Source organism: Thamnophis sirtalis, unplaced genomic scaffold, assembly GCF_051295495.1.
Source record: "Thamnophis sirtalis isolate CommonGarterSnake01/CBP01778 unplaced genomic scaffold, rThaSir2_p1.2 scaffold_5, whole genome shotgun sequence".
Taxonomy (NCBI): Eukaryota; Metazoa; Chordata; class Lepidosauria; order Squamata; family Natricidae; genus Thamnophis; species Thamnophis sirtalis.
Window position 1 is genome coordinate 78,131,115 of NW_028261385.1, and position 12,605 is coordinate 78,143,719.

The 12,605-nt window shown below is 38.5% G+C and overlaps 2 non-coding genes across 2 annotated transcripts; one reads left to right on the forward strand and one right to left on the reverse strand.

The window, feature by feature from the left end:
* The first annotated feature begins 10,339 nt into the window (after positions 1–10,339).
* On the forward strand, positions 10,340–10,411 carry TRNAH-GUG (transfer RNA histidin (anticodon GUG)). The gene has a single exon. It is a non-coding gene; the product is annotated as a tRNA-His (tRNA).
* Positions 10,412–11,008: 597 nt separating this feature from the next.
* On the reverse strand, positions 11,009–11,080 carry TRNAH-GUG (transfer RNA histidin (anticodon GUG)). The gene has a single exon. It is a non-coding gene; the product is annotated as a tRNA-His (tRNA).
* Positions 11,081–12,605: the final 1,525 nt, after the last annotated feature.

Below are 12,605 nucleotides of genomic sequence, written 5' to 3' on the forward strand. Positions count from 1 at the left end.
TTGGGAAACAGGTAGAAGAGCTGCAACTTAGACCATGGCAGATAAGAGACAGCTGAGCCTGCAAGAAGGAAGATGAGTGTGGGAAACATCTCAGAAGGGACCCTCCCTAGTGTTTCCGGCTGTAAATGTGAGAGAGACAGATGTACCTTCAGTCTTGAAAGTTCTGGGTTAATGCACCCTTGCACTAAAGTTACAGTTAATATTTCTGGGTGTGCTTCTTGCCTGAAATACCTCCCAAGATAGATACTGACAAAGACTGTGCAGTAAGGATAGTAAGGAATTCATTTGAGTGAAACTGTGGGTTGCACACGCATTGTCATGCACTTTCTTTTGCAGACAGATACAGTGGTACCACAGTACTCATAATTAATTGATTCCAGGAGGTGCAATGAGTACCAAAAATGATGAATACCAAATACACTTTTCCCATAGGGAATAATGCAGTGAGTCACAAGTCAGTGACACTGACAAGTTCTAGCTTGCGCAAATGATGAATAAATACAACACAATTGGTTTTAGTCCACTGGTGCAATTCATGACAACAAATACAAACAACATAAATAGTATAAAGAATAGCCCCAATGCATGTAATTAGTGGAAAAGGAAGAAAAAGAAAAACTAAGGAGTACTGGGACAAATGATGAGCATCATGACAAATGATGAGTACCAGGACAAAATGTTCATGTCAAAATCAAGGTACCACTGTAACAGTGGTGGGTTGCAGCAGGGGGTACGCCCCAGTACGGGCGTACTGGAGCCTGCCCGGAGCACCGGGTACCGCTCCGGTACGGTGCTCCAGAGGGCCCACCGGTGCTCCTTACCTGTCTTTAAAGTCTTCTGCGCTTCTCCACACATGCACGGCACGTACAGTGCCTGTGCGATGGTCCGCCGAGCAGCTGGAGCGTCGTGGAGGCTTGCAGAGGTGTCGCTGGATAGCAATAAGCATGCACGCACTACACACATGTGTGTGCACGCTGCACGCGTCCATGTGGACGCCGCCGGTCCCGTTCCAACCATACCGGTTAGAATGGGATCCAGAACCCACCACTGCACTGTAATATAGAGATGTTTGCAGTTCTGGGTTATACATGGAAGTGTTGTTAATGCTGCAGGACTTGGAAATGGAAAGAATACTTATATGGTGTTTCTTTGGTTTATTTAAACTTTGGTGTGCGTGCACACTCTGTGCATGTGCTTGTGTTTTTATGCTTTGTGGAGGTTTTAGAGGTCTTTTAAAAGAACAGTTCTTGAGGCTGTATGTTAATCTGAAATCTTATGGTGGTTTTCCTGTGTTACTGAGCCTCTCATCTAATGTTGCTCTCTTGAGTCCTTCTGCATGATTCCTCTTAGGTTTATTGCTCTGTTGGTTGTAGGGCAGTTTTCATATGTCATTAGGGTTGGGTTTTTTTAGCTTTTAATTATTAAGATAATGAAATACAAAACTAAAAGAAGAAAATGAATAAAAATAAATTACTACGAAGTGTGAATAAAAAGTATTGTGGGAAAGCTTTTAAATGACATATTGTCTCTTTCCCTTCCATTTGTGTCCCCAACTACTAACCACAATTTATATATTTATACTTTTATACTTTTATACTAAACATTAAGGTTTGTTGCTAGTTGCTGTTTAACTGTTTTCAGCTGTTATTTTTAATTGGTCTCAGAACTTTTCTTCTAGAAACCTTATGCCAAATGTCTAAGTTTGCCTTGGTGTGTAATGTGCTGCATGTAACAGAGTCCATTCTGCTTAAATTTGGTTAAACTCATATTATGGAGATATACACATATCAATTTTGCCATTGGTGCATATGTTCCAATTTTGGTCTCTAAATCTGATTTCATTATCAAGGTGTCTTGTTTTGAAAAGAAAAGAAAAGAGAAAACCCTCTCCCAAAAATAATATCCTTCTTTTCTTTTCACATCCCAAGTTCCTTCTGCATGTTCTGAAATCTTAAAGGTGATCATCTACAGTATGTTGTCCTCACCTGAAACTGTTCCAACCTCTCAATGTAGAAAAAATAGTATCAAGAACTATATAAAATATTACATTTTTCAGGAAGGTCCTGAAGGGGTTGAAGATGTTGTTCTGTTAAAGGCCTAGGGACCATAGATGGATACAAAGCAAATCAAGTGGTTGGTATGATTGTGTTTGTTGATGTAACCAGGGTGGGAGGAGTCATAGGTTCTGTGACGTGCATTTTTATTTTTGTAACTTGCCTGGAGTCAAGTTGAGCGACCATATACTTTGTTTTTAAATACTCATTTATAGGAGACCATTTGTAATTTATTTTGTAATTTTCAGATTAGTAGTAGTAGTTTCAGATCAGAAGTAGTTTGTACTTCTCTTGTTCTTTTTGGATATACAGGTTGTCCTTGACTTACAAACATTCATTTAGTGATCTTTCAACAACAGTTTGGGGGGGGGGGAATTACAATTCATTCTTTCACTTTTGACTATCACAGCATCCCCAAAGTGGTGTAATTAAAATTCACACACTTGGCAATATACATTATTTATGATGATTACAGAATCCTGGCTCACATGATCACCATACCCAACCAGCTTCCAACAAGCAAAACCAATGGGAGAAGCTGGTTTTGCTTAATCACTGAATAGTTCACTTAACTGGCGTGATTCACTAACTGTGGCAAAAAAAGGACATAAAATCAGGTGTGACTCACTTAACAACTGCATTGCTTAGCAACAGAAATTCTGGTCCCAATTGCAGTTGTAAGTTGAGACCCACCTGTATGATGTGTGTTGCTCTTAAAGTGCTATGCCTGCTAATTGCTTTAATGGAAAGAGCAAAGATGAGAGTGATTAACTCTCTTGCATCTTTGTGTGTTGGATGAATTTGCAAGGAAATTACTTCAATGAGGCCTGATGTTTTCAACTGAAATGGAGTGGTCAGGGTTATTCTGGTTCAGTAGGCTTCAATTTGGTGTCTTGCTTTTGTTAAATAAAATTCAAATATGTGTTCAAAATAAGCTCTTTGCTTGATTTTTCTCCAAATTGATAAACTGACAGCAATCTACTATTTGGGCAGCTACTCCATTTACTCAAGGGGTGCATATGAAAATCCTATTGTTTCATATCACTGGATCAAATTTTTTAATGTCAGAATGCTATCAACTCAAGAATATTCTGATGGAATATTCGTTTGGGCCTAATTTGTTCCCAGCTTGAAACAAAACTTTTTTCCAGATAGAAAAGCTTCCCTCAGAAGCTGGTGTTCATGTCCATAGAATCTCACAGGAAAAATATAACTGCCTGCACAATTCTGATTTTGTGTTTACAGACATGCACTACATTTAAATATCTTTTTCAAGGTCTTCACTGCTAACCTACCAAGAGCTAGGCAATAATGTATTTCTTGGCTGCTGGTTTCTTTAGAATCGATAATCGATCCTAAAAGGTAGAAGCTACCTATCTGTTCGGTATCTTCATTGCCATTTCCAAATCTGGTTCCTACATCTTTTGTCCTTAGGTTGATTTTCTTTATATTTAATCTTATTTGCATTTCTTTGCACTGGGCTCCTTGACTTTCATGCCTGGATTATTTGCATTTTCATATATCAGATTAATGTTACTGGCTTAGTGCACATTATTGATGTTTCTCCTGCCAATTTAAAACCATGCTCATCTTTTTCCAGTCTAGCTTTCTTCATTATATATTAAGGATGCAGATAGAATCAATATGGAAAGAGTATAGAGTATTGCTTTTGTCCTTTGTCAACTTGGAGCCAAACTATTTTGCCCATGTTCTGTGTGTGTGAGTCTCCAAAATAGACCAGACAGGAAACACAACAAGATGAACTAATTCAAATCTAACAATAAATTTACTAATTTATTGTGAGGCTATATGAAGAGAATCTTGCAAGTCAGAAAATACAAATATCTCACTGTCTCTTTTTAACCAACTGATAGGGTGGTTCCTTGCTAAGTTTCTGCCATTACTTAGGTGTGGGCTTCTCCCCTTTTTATCTGGTTGTTCCTTAGCATCTCTTGCCCCCATGTTTCAAGATTATTCTAGTATTCCATTTTAATGGGGTCTCTGGCTTCCAGTTCTCTGTTTAGATTTTACATGAGGGCAGGGGTGGGTTGCTGTCGCCGTTACTGCTGGTTCAGTGAGCGCAAAAATTTTTGTGCACACGGAGCCGCCAGATAAAAAGTGCACATTTGCAAATAAAAAGGTTTGCACATGCATAAACATTTAAAAATAAATAATTTTTTGCAATGAAAATTGTTCTGCGCATGCACAGAACCAAAAAACAAGATGGTGCCACCAGAGGAGAGCCGGTTCGGGGGCGTGGCAGTCCTGGGTCTTTGCTGGTTCCAGTGACCCAGGCTGCCAAGTTACTACCTGTTCGGCTCAACCGGTCCAAACCAGTAGGAACCCACCTCTGCATGAGGATAATAAGATGTTCTGGGATCACCATCAATTTATGAATATTCTACAGCTTGATGTGGTCACTATAATTTAAGACCTTTTTATAATCAAAGATGCATATGTTGACCTCTTTTTGGCATTTCTTGGCTGTATTAATTCTCTAGAGTGTATCAACAATAATGTCTTTTTTTCTAAAATCAGCTTGAACATTTCATGTAGGGCTCTAATTTCTGTGAGATGATCCTAAGCATTATTATGCTTAGGATCAACCCACAGTTGACGATGATAATGATGATAATGACGATGATGATGACAACGATTATACACAACAGATACAAACTCAATGTACACCACTCCAAACGTGATTGCAGAAAATGCAACTTCCGCAACAGAGTGGTCAATGCCTGGAATGCACTATCTGACTCTGTTGTTACATCCTCAAACCCCCATAACTTTAACTTTAAACTGTCTACTATTGACCTCACCCCATTCCTAAGGGCCATGCATAAGCGCATCATTGTGCCTACAGTCCCCATTTATTCGTACCCATTTCATCCATACTCATGTTTATTCTTATACCTATTATCTTGTAAACAATTGACAAATCAAATAAATAAAAATAATAAATGCATAAATAAATTATTTATTTTACCAGCATATGAAATTAAGAATATTGGAGGATAGTTTGCACAATCTATGAGTTCTTCTTTCTTAGATACTGATATATAAATAAAGTATTTCCAGTCGGTCACTATGTCAATTCTCCAGATTTGCTGACATAGTTTAGTTGGAACGTCTAGTGATTCTCCTTCTGTTGCCATCTTTAATAAATATTCCGTAAATTGCTATGGCCTTCAGACTTGCTGATGAGTAGAATTCTAGCCTGATTTATCATCTGGTTCTAGTTTTCTTGTAAATAGGAATAACTTCTAAGATATTCTGTTATTGCTGCTTCTTGTCTAAAGTAGACAAGAACTTTAGGTCATAGCCACTGTGATGAAGAATATGAATTTAGAAAAAGGGAGGAAAAGTAATAACAATATAAACTAGAGTTATGCTGCAACTCCAAAGATGTAATGTGGCCATCTCATATTTGCTGCAGAATCAATGGTGGCGAAGCTTGCTTTTATTTTAATACATGTCAGTTATTTATTTGATATTTTCTCTCTTCTTGAGAAAACAATTGTGTTCATACTACAACTCATTTAGAACAACAGAAAAAAACTTAGGGGTCTGTGATTTCCAATACTCTTTTATCGGGATTGAAACACGTATTCTGAATCTGCCATTTATGCACATGATCATTAATAGTGTATAGTGTTGTGAAATATAGTCATCAGAAAACGAGATGTCAGCCTCTGCTTCGCTACTTGCTTTTGGCTGTCATTGAAATGGGGAGGGGGAGGCATGGTATTTGGGAGGGGAAGTTTAAGTACAGTTTTGTTCTCACCATCTGCTATGCATGCTGCAGATAGTGGATTTGCCCGCCAGGGCCAACTGTCCGGCATACCAACCTGAGAATGTTTTTTGAAGAGGGAACCCACATGACACCTGAGGGGTGTGCGGATTGGACTATGGGATGGGGTTACCAGGGGGAGGGAGTTGGGTCACATATTGATATCCATGATTACGTGCGCGTTCGCCTCAGATCTTGCTTTGCTTAACTGCTATCTACTCATAACCAGTAAAAGTACTCTTAATGCTGCAAAATGGAGTTGAGTGGTTTCTTTCTTGGTTGCTGAGGGAGCTGGCTTGACATTAGCCATGTCAAAAATGGTAATCTGAGGTGTAAAGGTAAATATTTCCCTGCCAATCATGTTTGACTATAGGGCATGGTGGTCATCTCCGTTTCTTGGTCAAGGGAGTCAGAGATGTCCAAAGACAATTTCCATGGTCATGTGGCTAAGGTGGCTGTACATCAAAGGTGCATGGAATTCTGTTACCTTCCCACCAAAGTGGTACCTATTAATCTACTTGCAGTTCAGTAGTGGATTTTGGCTCCCGTTGCAACCGGTACGCTGCAATGGGATCTGGGCGTGCACAATGGGCACGCATGCTGTGCACGCATGCTCACTCACTGCCTGCGACGCTCCAGCTGCTCGGTTGGAGCATCACACAGGTACCGTATGCTGTGCATGCGTGCGTGGAAAGCCCGTTTCCTTCAAATACAGGTAAGGAACGAGGGAGGGTGGGCCCTCCAAAGCAGCATTCCAGTATGGTGGTTGCTGCATCTGGCAGGCATGAGTAAGCACGTATCGGGGCGTACCGCCTGCAACCCACCACTGTTGCAGTTGCATGCTTTTGAACTGCTAGGTGGGCAGGAGGTGGGGCAAGTAACGGAAGCTCACCTGTTGCGCGGGGTATGGGTCTGAGCTCCAGCTGACAAGCTCAGCGCCTTTAACCGCTGAAGGACCCCACCATAAAAATGCTAAATCCAAACCTCTTCATCTGGCCTAGCAATAAAACATCCTAATATTATCTTGAACTCTTCGAACCAGATCTAATAACCTGAGTTCAAACTTCTCCTATTTTATTAAATGCACTTACACTTTTTATTCAGATATATTGAAAAAAGAACCCTCAGCATTGTTCAAATGTGAGTTTTAAGTTTCCAAAGAAAAATGTATAAGGCCAAACAAAACCCAAGCTTGTTTGATTCACTTACCCTACAATGTTTCTTCAAGGTATGATTAACTTAAGATGGCTTAACTGTTTTTAATTTGAAACAGATGCCTGTGATTTTGGCCAACCGTGATATGAAGTACACAGTATGTATAAAGTACAAAATTTCCAGCCAGAATACAATGGCTGTCTACTTTAATCCTACATGCCTGTTGTTGAGGGATGTGCCGTCTGTAATCCAGTTTTGAACTGATTTATTTTTCCACTGACAACTTCCACTGTCATGAAGAAATCATGCTATTTATTTTTTAAGGAAGAAAATTGATGTATAAAAAATGAGCAGAATAAAGATTGGCATTCAAATCTCTACTCCCAGTAGAGCAGAAAGAGACTTTTTGCATCTTGGTGAGCATCAAAAGACAGCGCCCCACCCCACCTCCCAAAAAAAATCAAGAGACAAAAAAACCAAAATCAGGAGGTTTTCCAGTTCATGTATATTTGAGATGCAGTTAATTTGGGTAATATGAGAGAACTACATTATTTATACAGCTTGGTCCTTGAATTATATTCACATAATATCATCTCAGATTTATCACATAATGTATCACATAATATATTCTCAAGTTTATCACCTTTTCAATTTTCACTGTTAAAAAAGAGAACAACTTAAATGCTAATGAAAACAGCCATTATTTATAGCAGTACTTTCCAAAAATTTTCCTTCATTATCCCAAAAAGCTTATCAGAAACCCTTTTTTACTATTTATCAGAAAAACTTGATTTATATACATATCCCTGTTGTGATTGGGTAATGGGTTCATGTGTCATTTATACTACTTTTATCCACTTTTGAATAAATTACCCAGGGGCAATTTGGGAGGCACATTTATAATATCATAATAGGATTAACCCACCACTATTGAAATAGTAAAAGACACAAGGCTCACTACCTTGCACAACCCCCTGGAGCATCTCAATCACAAACCCCAGAGCCCTATAAAGATTCATCCACTCAGTCATTTTGTCAGTTACCCCAAAAACATTGCTGCTGTCACTGAAGTTTTTGGAAACCAAATACATCTTCTTTCTTTGCAGTCAGCCTCCATTTTATTTCCAGCACCTTTTCCCAGCTTTGAACCTGACCGGATTTTTCTTCCCACAGCAACTTTGAATAGTCACTAAAGAAATGGCTGTAACTTGAAGACAAACTGTATTCCAGGTCCTGTATTCTATACTGATTCTGACATTAAGTCTCTAATCCTCAAGCTTTTTTCACAGATTATATTTACCGATAACCTGAAAATGGGCAGATGACGGTCCTTGGTTTGCTGAAGAATGCAGGAAAATACATTATTTGCCCTTCCCTCCCTCTGCTTATGTTTTATTTCTTTCAGGATCACTTTCCTTTTCAGATCCTGATATTTTCTATCTGGCATCTTGTCTTTCGGCATTTCGCTTATTCTTTATTTTCGCCACTGTGGCATTTGACATCCCTTTAAACTCCACCACTCCCATTTCCTCTTCAACTATTCCTCCGTATTTTCTTGATTAAAATCAAAACAATGACATTATTTTCATTTTCCCTTTCTTTTTTGTTAAAAAACACTGTGACTTATCAGCATGCTTGTGGTTTCTATTTCCACTTATTTCCTAGCCATGAACAGATCCTCGGAAATGAATCTTTTAGCTTTTCTGCAATTCCTGAATAGTTCCAGTTCAGTATTCCTGAACTACTTGATGAAGTAGTTAATCCATTTGATCCAGTTGATTTGATCATCTCTAGCACAATGAATTGAAGGCAAACGAGGTCCAGGCAGAAGAATAACATCATGGCTTCAAAACCTAAGGGACTGGTTTGGACAAAACTCAGCAGCACTTTTTCATGCGAATGTTGACAAAAATAGGATTGCCAACATGATCGCCAATGTCCAATGACATAGATGGCAGAAGAAGAAGAAGAAGAAGAAGAAGAAGAAGAAGAAGAAGAAGAAGAAGAAGAAGAGGAGGAGGAGGAGGAGGAGGAGGAGGAGGAGGAGGAGGAGGAGGAGGAGGAGGAGGAGGAAGAGGAAGAGGAAGAAGGAGAAGGAGAAGGAGAAGGAGAAGGAGGAGAAGGAGGAGGAGGAGAAGAAGAAGAATGAATGGAGAACATCTCCTTTATCCCGCCAATTTTAGAAGGGAGTGTAAAAGGAGATGGTCAAGACAGGTTCTGAAATCTTTTATCAGCATCATCCAGTGCTTCCCAGTCTCCTTGACATGAAGAATAAAATGATGCTAAGTGATAAATATCCATAGGTGACCATTCATCAGCTCCAGATATTAAATCTGCAGCTGAATCTGAGACCCACGGAGTTTGGATTTGCTCACTGGGTGAGAATCCATTGCCGTTGAAGTAAGAGTTTCCAAAGCATTATCAAGGAAGATTAACTATTGAGATTGTTATACATACATACATACATACATACATACATACATACATACATACATATCATCATATTAACCATTATCTATCCACTGCAGGATAAAGGCCTTTTCTACATATTTCCAACCAATACGGTCCTGAGCTTTCTTTTGCCAATTAGACTGCAATACTTGTTGATGTCAATCCAATTGAAACCTTCCTGAACTGTTGAATTTTAAGATTAACAAATTAACAGAATTGGAAGGAACCTTGTAGGTCTTCTATTCTAACACACAAACCTGCCTTAGCAGAATACCCTGCACCATTTCTGACAGATGCCTGTCCAGTCTCTCCTTCAAAGCCTCCAGTGATGAAGCTCCCACAACTACCAAAGGCAACTTTTGTTCCATTGGTTGATTGTTCTCACTGTCAGAAAATTTCTCCTTATTTCTAGGTTGAATCTCTCCTTGATAAGTTTATCTTAATGTCTCTGAGGCCTAAAGGAGAGGCCCTGTTCTTCCTTTAATTATTTTTATTTGCACTGTGGTCCCTGATTTTTAAAAAAAATCCCTTTGCAGATGTCTGATGTTATGGAATTAATATTTTAAATCCCTTCTATTCTCAATCTTCATCTGAAAGGGGAAGTGAAAATCATATAGAATCATAATGTTAATGTATTTTATTAAAAATAATAGCATAAAGTTATATTCGTGTGAAATGCAATATGTGCCACTACAGGAACGAAAAAAAATCCTTATAGTAAGATAAAAGTAATGAAAGTGATTTTTAAAAATGAAATGAAATAAAATAAGTGGACAATTGGGGTGAAGTTTCAATCATATTGATTGACACTAGAGGGCAGTAGTCTCACAGCTCTGCTAGAGGGGGTTGCAAATCAAACATGTACAAACAGCTTCTCCAATAGCTTGCCGTGATCGTATAGTGGTTAGTACTCTGCGTTGTGGCCGCAGCAACCTCGGTTCGAATCCGAGTCACGGCAGGAAAAAAAAAGGCATTAAAAGGGGAAGGAGTCTTTTTCCTGTTATTCTTCTTAAAATAATAACAACATTAAAGAAAATTTATTTTTATATAATATATAATATTTATATAATTTCTAATACTGCAAATGTGTCAAGTGCCAGTTGCCCCTGAGGAGATTGGGCCATGGAACTATCTCCAGCAGTTAAAAGCAAAAACCGGTGAAAGTTAAAAAAAAAAAAAGTTTATTTTATGTGTTTCAAAAGCCATAGGCTCCACTGATCTCTTCAGAAACAATTGGGAGTTAATAGCCATGTTATAAGTAGACCCTAATGCACATGATAAATAATTGTTTTTTAAAAAAACAGCAATTATTTTACACGTGAATAATAAATAATCTAACTGAATATTTGGAGAGCTGAACTGTGGCTATTTTATAACTAAAAGACAGTATCTTTAAATAGGCAGGGAAGGGGATATGGGTGGCCTCCCCTTGCTCATAACCACATTCTCTGGAATAGTTTCTCTAAACTTTCTTTTTTTAATAACTTCTTAAAATTAGAAAACTCTTAAGCAAGATAAGAGAACGTTTAGGATTAAAAACTTGCTCCTTCTAATGTGCCGTGACTCGGATTCGAACCGAGGTTGCTGCGGCCACAACGCAGAGTACTAACCACTATACGATCACGGCGAGCTAACTGGAGCTGGGATCACCGTGGCTTTTTTTCGCATGTAGACTAAATGATGACGTCTGCGCTTTTAGTGCCACCTACTGGCAAATGTATATACAAAGATATTGCCTTTGAATATCTTCTCAGCTCCAAATAAGATTGACTTCATTTCCCTGGTTGTTGTTTTTTTTTCCCCTCTCTTTTAGGAAAACCAATGAGCAATAAGGAAGGGAGCAAAATTTCGAGGGGCACAAAAATATGCAGAGCTTATGCCAAGAACAGGTTTGAACCCCTTGAGTAGCTTAAGAAAAATATGAAACTGAAACAAAACTTTTGTAACTTTATAGTTTTAAGAAAAACATAGTATTGATGATTGAGAAAAACTATTTAATAACTGTTTAGTAACAATAGAAAACAAATAGGAAAAAGTAGGTAAGGAATGTTGTTCTTTTGGCTATTTTAAAACTATTTTAAATAATAGATTACAAGTTGAAAACATTCATAAATATTATGAAAGCTATAAACAACATTTTGTTCTTAATTGTTTTGATTATTTGGTATTTGTTCCATTAATTATGTGTGCCACCCAAGGTGGACATTTATATAAATAAAAATAAAATAAAGGCAAAATAAGAATGGATTTGGAGGAAAACGCATGAGAAATAAAGAGCCAATTAATAAGAGTACTGATGATGCTATCTAGTTTGGCTAATGAAACCTCTGCAACAAACCACGTTCAGAGAGCACCAAGGACCCCACATTTCAACCCTGAACTACAAATATTCTCATTTAGTGGAAGCAAATTAAGTTATCATCATTTTGTTCCAGCCTTTTGTTCTTTTTGACATTAGAAAGACAACTCTAACTCTAAAGAGCCACTTGGCAGTGAGATGGATAGCATCTCACTGCCATATTAAAGTTAATATAAATAAATAAATAAATAAAATTGCACGGACATTGTACATTGTTGCTAAAGAGTAACAGTAACATTAATACTCTATCACACATGGAGCATTAACAATCTTAAGTGATCAGTGAGATATGGTCAATATAACACAGGCGCATTTGGTTTCCTTAGGATGAGAAAGCTCTTTAGATTCTTGGTGTCTAATAATAATTATAGGCATAATTAGATTATATATAATTATAATCGGGTGAGCTGCTACAGGTTCGCCCAGGTTCGGAAGAACCCGTAGCTAACATTATGGCCGGTTCGGAAAACCTCCAAATCCCACCCCTGGCTGGTCCCGCCCACCACATCCCTCTTGCTGTGGTGCAGGAGGCCAATTAGGCCATGCCCATCATGGCCACGCCCACCAAGCAACCCGTCAGAGAACCCGTTGTTGACATTTTTGAGATCCACCCCGATAATTATACAGGCAAAATGTAGAACTGCTCTCTTATTGCTTTACCTGCCATCCAAAATCTTCTTGTATCGTGACTTCTTTCCCCTTCGCTAAACTGGGCGTGGGCATCGTCAGCACATGACGCATCCAGCCCATGGGCCACGAGTTTGAAAGTCCTGCATTAGCTGAAGGAGCTTCA